Consider the following 13,248-nt stretch of genomic DNA (forward strand, 5'->3'; position numbering starts at 1 on the left):
CACTATCAATCAACCAATGGTCCAATGTATCCGAAGGAGAGGCAGTGGAGAGAACAGAAAGAAGATAAAATTCTTTTTGCTTTACAACATTAGCTTCATCATACTTGGGGTTTCTCGATTGCCATGGCCCTTGAAGTTGTTGTTGTTATCGTTGTCATCATCTCTTGGAGTGCCCCTCTTGTGAGGACACTCTCTAGCGAAGTGGCCAAACCTGTTACAATTGAAGCACCTTCCTTTTCTTCCTTCTTTGAATCCTAGCTTGAATCCTTGTCCTTGATTCCTTGGACCAGTATTGTTCCTTCTTTTAGAATGAGTGGAGAAGGCAGTAGGATTGTTTCCATTTGAGGGCTTGTCTCTTTCCATCATCCTTATTTCTTCTTGAGTGCATCTGGCCAATAGTTCCTCAAATCCTAAAATCCTGTCATTGTTGAGGATGGTAGTGTTGAACACATCCCATTCTCTTGTAAGGCCTCCAAGTGCAATAAGAGTGAGCTCCCTGTCACCAATGACTTCTCCAATAGATAGGAGATCATTCTTGATCTCAGTGATCCTCATGAAGTAGGATTGGATGGATTCTCCTCTATCCATCTTGATGTCTTTCAACTTGTTCTTGAGAAAGAGAATTTGATTTGCATTGTTCACTTTGAACATCCCAACCAGCCTTTCATACATCTCCTTAGATGTTTCCAAATCAGAAATATATGCAACCAAAGGCTTATGAATGGAATCAACAATAATATTCTTAGCTTTTACCTCACCTTTCTTGTACTTGGTTTGAGCAACAGCAGATGCATTTGAAGGAGGCTCTGCTATTCTTCCTTTGACATAGTCCATGGCATCATTCTCTTCCAAAGTCAAATCCAAAGTCATCTTCCATGCATGATAGTCGGACTTGTCCTTAAGCTTGTCCTCGAATTTGAAGAAAGATGTAGTCGTCATTGGGACTAGTTCCAAGTCCTTGTCCAACAACTTCCTTTAGTGATTGCTTTGCTTCACTCTTGCTTTGGCTTTGTCTTCAACTCAACTCTGGTACCATGCTAATTTTAGATAACAATGGTATGTTCTATGCTTAAAATAATTTACTTCAATGTTCCTTAAGAAGCCCAATGAAAAATTCCAACTATATCCAGTAGCAATCACATTATATATACATTCACAGTAAATGCAGATAGAACATAAAACCATATGCAAAAGACAAGCCAAGACAAGAGGACACAAGATGTGGCGGATGCTAGGGACAAACCCCAATGTGGGGAAACCCTTCGATCAAATCTTCTTATTATTCTTCAATAGTTCAGCAGAGGTTGAAAAGCCTTCAACCCCACAAGGTGTGATTGGTGGCAGGGAACTTAGAGAAGGAGCTGTCACACTAATCCCGACTCTCTCCATTTGAGCTATCTCCTAGGTTAGCTAAGGGGGGTGGTCCCTAATGAAAAGTTAAGTTAAAAGATGTGAGTTTCTAGGAGAGTGTTATAGTGAAAATGGATTACTTTTAAGGATTTATGAGCAAATATGAAGTGAGCAACTTGAAATAACAATGTCAATCATTAATATGATTAAAAACCATAAAACTAGTGCCTTATAAGGAATTTGCTCAACAATTTTAAAGATATATTTGCTTAAAGCAAAATGCAATGCTCTCAAAAGAGAAAACAAAGTCACCCTGGAATGTAAATGAGAATTGTTAGCACAAGATATGTAAGATACAAAATGTTTTTAAGATAATCAACTTTATAAATCAAAACATGTGAAACATATTTTGCCAAAACCCAAAAATTAGTAATTAACTTGAAAATGTAAAAAAAAAGGAAGTGCTAAACCAAGACATCAATATGCAATTAGACTTGAAACATGAAAATAAAACACTTCTTTGAAATGATTACAATACTTGCTTTTGGAATGGACTTTGCATATGAAAACTCAAACCATCAAGATACAAGTAAAATAAATGTAATGGAAAGTGCTCTTGGCTAATTTTATTAATTAGCTCTACAACAAGATTACAATTTAACTCTTCAATCCTCAGACCTCACCCTCGCCCAATGATATGAATCTCACAGTGAGGAGTCAATAGAGGAGTACAAGATCCTTAAGATGTCCACTTCAACCAACTTATGTTGGAGGTAAAATTTTAATGAGGCTTAGGGCCTTCCTATACTAAAATGCCTAGATGAAATGCAAATTGTGTTAATTCCCCAAATTAAAATAATGATACATGCAAATGCTTCAAAGAGATTGATTTCAATGCTTGAAAATGAAATAGTGTTCAACGTAAGTTGCAATTATAACTTCAATTGGACGAATAAAATTAGCCTACAAGTGTTGCATGTGTTTCATCAATGAATTAAAATGATACAAGTAATTTGCTTGAAAGTAAAATTTGTTTCAAATAGACAATGACAATAAATTGCTCCAATATTAAAGATAACAATGTAGCATAAAATTGAAGCATTTATTCAAGTGCTCATAAAACAATTTACCAACATAATTGGAAACGAATCAAAGTTTGTTAAGAATATAAAATGCTTGCATGTACATGATGAATTTCCCAAAGTAAAGTGTAAGCTTGTAGTTCCAAGCAACAATGAGAAAGAAAATGCAAAGCTCAAATGAAATTGTAACAAACTTTAACTTAATGAAATATGATAGTGAGGTTGCGTTAATTCCCAATTAAGGCATGCATGTAAGTGAATAAAGTATGAAAGCTTAAACCATGCAAATGTCAATCTACCCAAGAGAAGCCTCCCTCTAAATGGGGAGATAGGGTACCATGGGAGAAATCCCAAGCTCCCACAAGCAAGTTAGATCTTTTATTAATATTACAATGAGAAGAGGGCCTTTCAAAGTTCTCATCTATACTTCAAGGAGAGTCCTCACAATAACTTCTTGAAACTTGGACACTAGACCTCCTTTCTTGAGAAAGTAGTGACAAAATCTCACAAAACTTATGCAAGGAAAACAAGGTGTGAGTTTCCTCCAAGTGCCCACGGCTTAAAGAGGAAAATGGGCAGCCCTCTAGCGAACTCGACTTGGATAAAATAAACATCAAAAGGGCTCACGACATCCTTGGAAATCGAACCCCCAACACTTGCCAAAGGTCCTGCAAACACTTGTTAAATGTTGCGGGAAGTTGCTCTTCAAAATCTGCCACACAACAGTTCGCAAACAATCCAAACAATGGCTGCAAAATAAATTAAGTATTAATGGAAAAATCAACAGGATAAAATGTATATGTACAATTATAATTTACAAAAGGCAAAGCTAAAGAGTGAGAGTAAACTCTCGTCTTTTCTTAGCCATCTTCAAGCTCTTAGATAGCAAATGAAAGAAATGAAGTACAATGGTTTTTTTAAAAGAGATTTAAATTTAGAAGTTCTCGGCTTGTGCACAAGCTATGTTCCGAAATCGCTGCAAAACCACTTTGTAAAATAAGATTATGAAAGTTCAAAGAACAAATGACAGCTCCTTTAAGAATGTATCAAGAGTGGATTGGTCCCTCCAAAGACTTCCCCTCACACTTGATTCTGTAATCCCAACAAGATGTTCCCTCTACAAAACTTCAATCAAGAACTAGTTCCATATAGATTTAGCAATAAAAAATGATAAGAAACTCTAGAGATTTATTTAAAACCAATTAGAGTATTATATACCTAGAGCATACTTCTAAATCAAATGTCAATGCAAGATAGCTCTACATTAACAAATCTGCAAGAGAATATGGAAGCAAATTAGATCAAAGCATGAGTAAAAGGAATTATACCAATACTCAACAATTCATCACACTTGAAAAGGAGGAACACCTCATGAATGAAACCCCAAAGTCTTTATTGATATTTCTGAAAGTGTACAAGGCAACAGCACTTCCACAAGCACAATAGCTAGTAACAATATTCCCCAATGTGAGAGCCCATAGCTCTATTATATAAAGAGTTGGGAGCAAATCCCAATGAAGAATGACAATGACAAATGGCATTGGGTGACAATCCCAAAGAAAAATTCGAATTTGTTGAAAAGAGCTCCAATGCCAAGTGTAAAAATCGAATTCTGGCAATGGACATCATTTTCATCTTCCCTTATGTGCCAAATTCGAATTTTATGATGGAATGACAAGTGTATATGAGTGGTAACCCATGTGGGGACAATTTCGCACAAAAATCTCCACCAAATATTCTCTCAAATCCTCCCAAATATGCATTAACTTCACAAATTCGAATTTCCAAACAGCTTTTTCATTTAATGCCAAAAATTCGATTTTATTTGAGCACACGTCCTTTCCTTGAGTTTAGGAGTCCACATCACCTTAGGACTTCACTTTAACTCTCCCATAATTTTCCACCTCATTTCCACAACATTAGCATGTGTGGATATTTAATTTTCTCCATTTATTTAATTTCTGGCTTAATTAATTGCCAGATTTCCAACTAAACTTAGGAAAAGTGGGTTTTGAGGGTCCAAAACACATTATTAACCCTTCAAAGTGTGTCATAGTAGAAAGTTGAGAGTGAAAAGTGTAATTTTGATTACTCATACCCCATACAACTTCTTTAGACTACACTTATTACAATTTAAATACAATTTTATTTGCAATTTTTTAACCTGCGGGAAATCTAAAAAATCAAAAAATGACTACCTAGACCTAACCAAATTCCCTGAAATTTTTTGTGTGATCTAGTATGGTAATAAACATCGACTCTAAACACTAAGATGTGTCAGGGGCTCAATCTGCAAACCGTCACCCCGACTTCGGGGTAAAACGTGAGTGAAAAAACCTAGAAAATTATCTGCCTCTGAAAAAGAAGGGATAATTAACCAGATAAAAAAAACACTCCAAGGTGTACTCGTTTGCTGATCGAGTCCTGTTAAAATTGGCAACTAGGACAAAACTTCATGTGGGTCATCTTATTCATGGCTGATAATATTTTTATTAGATTCCTCTCATCGAGAGGTGTAGGATTGATATAAAGATCATCTGATTCCGATAAGTATTCATGGAGATATGAATTTATTTTGATTATGGAATTATTATCAAGCCGACCTACAACTCATGTAAGCTCAGAAGCCCAACAGTCGCATCTATTCAAACTACAACATTGTGTATAAATATAAGAGGACTTTTCCTCATTTGCACTCACTCTACTCATCACATCTCTATCTCTCTACTGTGCAGAAATGAGTCTCTTCTCTACTGTGCAGAAATGGGTCTCTCTTTCACACATGTGAAGCCGGAAGCTGTTGAACCTGAAGTTGCAACTGCAGAAGTAAAGATTGACCTGCGTGGCCTAGAAGATCTCCTCATCTGAACTGTGTTGTAGGTTCATCTAAACCTCCTCTGAAAGCCGCAACTTTTGGCGGTGGAATGAAGTCAATCCGACAAACGGTTTGCAAGATATCTACTGCCCTAGTTTGAAGCCGGACAATGTTGAAACTGAAGCTGCAACTGCAGAAGTAAAGATTGACCTGCGTAGCCTAGAAAATCTCCTCATCTGAACTGCGTTGTAGGTTCATCTGAACCTCCTCTAGAAACTGCAACTTTTGGTGGTGGAATGAAGTCAATCCGACGGTCAGTTTGTGAGATATTGTCTACCCTAGTTTGATAAAGAAGCCGCTAATGCTGATGCTGCTGATCTAGGGTTTGCTACTGATGATATGAATCAGATTTATTGTACTATTTCTCTCTGCTGAATTATTGAAGATAAAAGAAGATTTGATCAAAGGGTTTCCCCACACATTGTGCGGTTTGTCCCTGGCTAGCCGCCACATCTTGTGTCTCTTGTCTTGGCTTGTTTTCTGTCGATCGTTTAATGTTTTATCTGCACTTTACTTTATGTACATGTGATTGTTAATCTGTGGAATATAATAAGAAAAAGAAGTAAACTGTTATAAGCATAGAACATACCATAACTTAACATGGGATCGGAGCCGAGGTGAAGACAAAGCCCGAGCAAAAGCAAGAGCAATCACCGAAGAGAAGATTGGCAAGGCTATCCTAAAAGAACTATGGAGTCCTCAACACTCTTTCCTGCCGAAGACAAGCTCCGTGAGAAAGCTGACTATCACGAATGGAAGATGTCTATCGATCTAACCCTAAAAGATCAAGGAGTGTTGGACCATGTAAAAGGCAATATTGTTGAGCCTCCATCAAATGCATCCACTGCTTCCTGGAACAAATGGAAAAATGGAGAAGTTAAAACAAAGAAGATCATCCGGGGCTCTATCGACAAGCACTTGGTGGCCTACATCTCTGAACTGGACACCTCCAAGGAAATCTACGATAGATTGGTGAGTTTATTTAAAGTTAATGATGCAAATCAAGTTTTGTTTCTTAGAAATAAGCTGAAGGAAATTCATAAGGGTAAAGATGAGAGTATGCAAGCATACTTCTTAAGAATCACCGAGATCAAAAACGATCTTCGATCTATTGGGGAGACTATTACTGATAGAGAAATGGCACTCACGACTCTTGGAGGATTACCATCCGAATGGTACATGTTTAGGACTACTCTTCTGAACAATAATGTAATTCATGGTTTCGAGGAATTAATGGCTAGATGCATTCAAGAAGAAACAAGGGTAGAAGAGCAAGAAATGCCCATGCCTAAAGGTCCTCCTGCTGCCTTTTCTTCTCATGCTAAGAAAAGAAATAATTCCGAGACTAAATTAAAAGGAAATGTTGGACCTAAGGGTGGAAGACAAGGATGATGTTACATCTGCGATAAAGCAGGTCACTATGCAAGGGAGTGCCCTGATAGAAAGGACTCACACCGGGACGATGATCAAAATCCCTCTGATGGCAAATCAAAGGAATGACAAATTCAACAGCAAAGGTAAGAGGAGAGCTGGGGATCGAGGAAGAGGACAACCATTCAAGAAGGCTAGAAAGTCCAGGATGTATTAAATGCACCTGACCTCAAAAAGAACCTAGTGTCCATCTCAGCAATGGAAGACAAAGGCTACAAGGTAACCTTCAGCAATGGCAAGGTATGTATATGGAAAAATAATGTTAAAGATGCCTTTACTCTTGGGTTTAGTGTTGATTCATTATATTAGGTCGATGGAAGTCCGCTAGGTGTCATGTCTTATGACACATCTCTTCAATCCGAACTTTGGCATCGGAGGTTTTCCCCCCTTCATTACAAAGCTCTACCAGATGTAAGACAGATGATAACAGGGATGCCCGAATTCCAAGTAGAGAAAGAAGGTGTATGTCCGGGATGTACCGAAGGAAAGCTCAAAAGGGGACCATTCCCCTCGAGCCAATGCAAGACCTCCGATATATTACAGTTGGTTCACTCAAGCATATTTGAGGCTGGCATTAAGAGGGAGACTATTGCACCACGTAGTCCTGAGCAGAATGGTGTGGCGGGAAGGAAGAACCGCATGATTGTGGAAGCTGTCCGGGCCATGCTACATGATCAAAGACTTATGAATTTCTATGGGCTGAAACTACAAACACTGTTGTATATGTACAAAATCTATGCCCTCATCAAGCATTGGTTTCCTAGACTCCTGAAGAAAAGTTCACCAGTAAGAAACATGATGTTTCTCATTTTAGAATTTTTGGAAGCCTTGTATATTTTCATGTGCCGAAAGAGAAAAGAAATAAATTGGGTGCATCTGGAAAGAAGGGAATTTTCGTGGGCTATGGTGAAAATACTAAAGGCTATAGAATCTATGTAGCCGGTCAAAGGGAAGTCGTAATTAGTCATGATGTCACCTTTGACGAAGATATGGCTCTCAGCAAGGTGAACAATCTTCCGACTTTGAGGAGCTCTCAAGAATCTGACACCAGGGAACCGAAAGAAAAGGATGATGAATCAATGCCTGATGTAGAAGAACCCATGGATCCGATTGATCCTCCTCCACATGAGCCTTCCTCTTCTAGGAAGAGGCCTTCATGGCTTAGGGGGCTACTTGATGATGCTGAAGGACATGCTGCACCACGAGGAACCTTTCATGAAAGTAAGAAACCTAATAGGTATCAGGGATACTTGACCGTCATGAGCATGATCATACAAATAAGCCTTCATCATTCTCAGATGTCGTCAAGCATCAAGTATGGAAGGATGCTATGACCAAAGAATATGAGTCTATCATGAAGAATGATGTCTGGGAAGTAGTTCCCAGACCCCAGGACAAGACAGTTGTTACTTCCAAATGGCTTTACAAGATAAATCATGCAGCAGATGGAAGTACGAAAAAGTATAAGCCTCATTTTGTTGCTCGTGGTTTCTCCCAGAAGAAAGGTATAGACTATGATGTGATATTTGCACCTATTGCCAGATATACGACCATCTGCTCGATCATAGCCCTTGCCGCTTCAGAAGGATGGAACCTACATCAGATGGATGGCAAGACTGCGTTCTTACACGACTCGATCAAAGAAGAGGTCTACATGGAGCAACCCGAAGGATTTCAAATTTATGATTGAAAATCTCATGTATGCAGGTTCAAGAAGGCTCTTTATGGGCTGAAGCAAGCACCCCGAGCATGGTATGAGAGGATCGACAGCTACTTCATGAAGCTGGGATTCACTAGGAGTGAAGCCGATCCTAACCTTTACTTTAAGGTTGAAGATGACAAGCCTCTCGTACTGGTGTTGTATGTGGATGACCTCTTTCTAACAGGTGCAGACCCTCTCATTCACAAATGTAAAAGGGAGTTGGCTTCTGAATTTGAAATGAAGGACCAAGGACTTGAAGTATGGCAGAAGCCAAGGGAAATTTTCCTATCTCGAGGAAAATATGTGGTAAAGATATTGGAAAGATTTGGTATGATCGACTGCAAGCTTGTGACTACCTCGAGGATATTAACTTTTAGAAGTTATATGGTAGTGATGTCGGACCAGATTTGGGAAATGCCTCTGAGTTTCAAAAACTCATTCGCGTTGATGTTCTTGGTGAACCTCCGTCCGAACATATGTTTTGCAGTTAGCACTGTGAGCTTGTATTTGGTTGAGCCTCACTGCATTGATGCCAAGAATCTTCTAAGATATCTTCATGGCACAATTACTAATGGATTGAGATACACTACCGGAAATATGAAACTGCATGATTATTCAAATAATGATTAGTCAGGTAGTGTGGAGGATCACTGGAGCACTTTTTAGTGCTGTTTCTCTTTTGAATCTGCTTCGATATAATGGATGAGCAGGAAGCAGAAGTCAATCGCCATAAGCACCACCGAGACCGAATACATATCTATGAATATGATCTCGTATGAAGCTGCCTGGTTGGGGAAGCTCTTCAGTGAGCTATTTGAACACATACCATTGTGATTCTCTGTAACAACTAGAGGTGGGATTCGATTATTGAGGAATCCCGTATTCGTCAATTGCTCCCGCAGATAGACATCATCTGGGATATGGTAAGTCGATGAGCAAGGAGGCTCCAACGCATTAAGATGATTTACAGGTCGATACACCTTGTCAAAGCCCCGAGAAAAGATCTAATCTGTGATTTTCCCAAACGACTTGGAGTCGTCAAGAAACCCTTGTACAAGGGTCCTGCATGTTGCATACAATGAGCTCTGGGAGCTCAAAGGGCTTGTGGTTCTTACTGGAGCAACATACGACCACAGGGTGACTCACCTTCCCCTGGTGGTGCGCATTGGAACAAGATGACTCGCTCTCTTGTGGGACAAGATGATTCGCTCTCTTGTGGAACAGGATGATTCGCTCTCTTGTGTAGCAGGATTGATGTGTTCTCCTGTGAGGCCTAGATTGATGTGTTCTCCATGGCGATTATAGCGGGATTGATGTGTTCTCCTGTGAGGCCTGGATTGATGTGTTCTCCATGGCGATTGTAGCAAGATTGATGTGTCCTCCTGTGAGAACAGGATTGATTAGTTCTCCTGTCGAGGCATCCTACCCATGCAGTCTGGGACTCATGGGAAGTACCTCTCATCTGATTAATGAGCAGGGAAATGAAGTTAGGGACCATAGTAGTATCGATGGACGCATCGTTGTATCCACTGTACTCCCTATGCTAGGAGGACCTCCATTGATCTGGGATCAATGATACTGGTCTGGGACTAGTGGTAAGAGTTGTACCATACTATGACGCTGACTTCGGGTCGGTTGAGACTAGTCTGGGACCAGTGGTACATACTTCGAGACTGACTTCGTGTCAGTGCAGTACTGGTCTGGGACCAGTGAGAGTGGTACATACTATGATGCTGACTTCGGGTCGGTTGAGACTGGTCTGGGACTAGTGGTACACTCTCTAACACTACGATACTGGTCTGGGACCAGTGGCAGGAGTGGTACTTACTATGAAGTTGACTTCGGGTCGGCTGAGACTAGTCTGGGACCAGTGGTACGCACTCTGAGACTGAGTTTGAGTCAGTGGAGGATGATACTGGTCTAGGACCAGTGGAGTTGTACTCACTATGATGCTGATTTCGGGTTGGTTGACACTAGTCTGGGACCAGTGGTACATACTTTAAGACTGACTTTGAGTCAGTATGATACATCCTCGATCATTTCTTCTTCTTCATAATTCGGACAAAAGCAGAGCAGAACAGAACAATGCAAGAGCAGAGCAAAACAGCACCGATCAGTACAGGGCAAAACAAGACAAAGCAAAACAGGCAGAATAGAGCAGAGCAGGGCAAGGGTCAGGCTGTACAGGGCAGTGCATTTGATGGATGAATAGAAACGACCGATAGATAGATTGCAGATGAAGTTCTCCCTGGTTGAGAGGGAGTGTTAAAATTGGCAACTAGGGCAAAACTTCATGTGGGTCATCTTATTCATGGCTGATAATATTTTTATTAGATTCCTCTCGTCGAGAGGTGTAGGATTGATATAAAGATCATCCGATTCCGATAAGTATTCATGGAGATATGAATTTATTTTGATTATGGAATTATTATCAAGCCGACCTACAACTCATGTAGGGTCAGAAGCCCAACAGTCACATCTATTCAAACAACAACGTTGTGTATAAATATAAGAGGACTTTTCCTCATTTGCACTCACTCTACTCATCACATCTCTCTCTCTCTACTGCGCAGAAATGAGTCTCTTCTCTACTGCGCAAAAATGGGTCTCTCTCTCACACATGTGAAGCCGGAAGTTGTTGAACCTGAAGCTGCAACTGTAGAAGTAAAGATTGACCTGCCTAGCCTAGAAGATCTCATCATCTGAACTGCGCTGTAGGTTCATCTGAACCTCCTCTGAAAGCCGCACCTTTTGGTGGTGGAATGAAGTCAATCCGACGAACAGTTTGCAAGATATCGACTGCCCTAGTTTGAAGCCGGAAACTGCTGAAACTGAAGCTGCAACTGCAGAAGTAAAGATTGACCTGCATGGCCTAGAAGATCTCCTCATCTAAACTGCGTTGTAGGTTCATCTGAACCTCCTCTGGAAGCCGCAACTTTTGGTGGTGGAATGAAGTCAATCCGACGGTCGGTTTGTGAGATATCGTCTGCCCTAGTTTGATAAAGACGTCGCTAATGCTGATGTTGTTGATCTAGGGTTTGCTACTATTGATATGAATCAGATTTATTGTACCATTTATCTCAGCTGAATTATTGAAGATAAAAGAAGATTTGATCAAGGGTTTCCCCACACATTGTGGGGTTTGTCCCTGGCTAGCCGCCACATCTTGTGTCTCGTCTTGGCTTGTTTTCTGTCGATCGTTTAATGTTCTATCTGCACTTTACTTTATGTACATGTGATTGCTAATCTGTGGAATATAATAAGAAAAAGAAGTAAATTGTTATAAGCATAGAACATACCATAACTTAACAAGTCCCAACATTCTAGGCCTGTTACAGGCTCAAAACTCATCATTACTAGTATCACTAATTACAATTCCCTGTAGGGTGTGGAATCTGGGTATAAAAAAGATGATGAGAAGATAGAAGTAGAGTTAAAAAACTCTGTTGACTGACGATATCTGATGGTACAAGTGTCCTCTAGATCATCCTTGGGCACGAAGTCTTCATATAATCATCAGGTGCCACTCCAGTGGTCAACACCTCTCTGAAAGAGGAATCCAATGCGATAATCATCTCCATTATATGAGTTGTCTTAAGGTGGAAGTTGGCCCTAGTTGCCAATTTTAACAGATTGTTTACTTGTTGAATTGTATACATATGTCAGATGAGGCTACATTTAGTAAATGTTGTTTATTAAATTGGGAAAGGAAAGGGATGTCTTTGCATTCCTACTAGGGGTTGGGATTCAAATATGTTTACCTTTTGTTCAATATTGAAGCTCGAAGCTATATCGTTGCAAGTTTTGCAATATGATACTTGAAATATAGTGAACACTTTAGCTTATGTTCAATTGTTGAGGGCAAAGTTTAATCCAAAGGATCAAGGGCAAGCACACTATCTTTTATGAATGGAGTTCCCTTCTTCTCCATCCAATTTACAACCATTTGTGAATCTGTTTTCCAATCACTTTTGCAAGGTGTTGATCTTGGATGGATGGTGTAATTGATTTTGGGCCAACCTAAGGGGTTGTGTATAGGTTGATTTAAATAAGAAGTTGTCATTGTTTAGTTTGGTTATTGCAATATTCCTAACGGGAATTATTAAGTGATAACAGCAAATAAAGCATAAACATGTTGTTAAGAATTCAATAGGGCAATGAATATGTTAATTCTCTTTAACTTGATAACTGTTTTTGTTACCTTTTTCCATATTAGCTTTGTTCTGTATTATTATAATGTGGTATATATCAAATAGCTACCAAAACAATAAGAACAATGACACAGTATATAGGCTACAAACCAGGGCCAAAACCCCTCCTCTTGAGGGGAAAACCCTTAAATCTCTTCTCTTCTTATAGATCCTTCAATTGACGAATACCAAGACCTTGTGACTCAGACAAATACCCTCCAAGATCAAGATCAACCACTAACTCGGCCTCCTGCTGCAAGAACTTTGACCTCCTACTGTAGATCCGAAATTTTGTCTCCCCGGCAACTGCTGCTGCCACACTAGAAAACTTTGATCTTCTTCTTAGAGCCTTCCTCTTCCCTTCGCTTGCCTTTCCTTGAGACTTAGGGCTAGAGAGATGCCCTAAGTGACCTTCACTTGACTTCTTTCCTCTCTTCCTTCCAAGATCGAACCAGAGATGACCCTTGCGTAGAAACCCTAGCTTTGTCTTGCACATGGGAGAGAGAACTAGCCCAAACACTTCGACTTCTTCTTTGTCCTCTCCTTCAACCTCTTCTTCGTCCTCTTCTTCACATAGAATAAGAGATGAGTGAGTGAGTCTTTTGGAGGACGAGTTCC

The 13,248-nt window shown here is 39.8% G+C and overlaps 1 protein-coding gene across 1 annotated transcript in view; it reads right to left on the reverse strand.

The window, feature by feature from the left end:
- LOC149239239 (NAD-dependent malic enzyme, mitochondrial-like) overlaps positions 1-13,248 on the reverse strand; it is a 458,929-nt gene that overhangs the window by 228,576 nt on the left and 217,105 nt on the right. The window lies entirely within an intron of this gene.

This window comes from Pinus tabuliformis, chromosome 8, assembly GCF_031772625.1.
Source record: "Pinus tabuliformis cultivar Carrire ecotype Pingquan chromosome 8, CPIR1, whole genome shotgun sequence".
In the NCBI taxonomy this organism is placed as follows: domain Eukaryota; kingdom Viridiplantae; phylum Streptophyta; class Pinopsida; order Pinales; family Pinaceae; genus Pinus; species Pinus tabuliformis.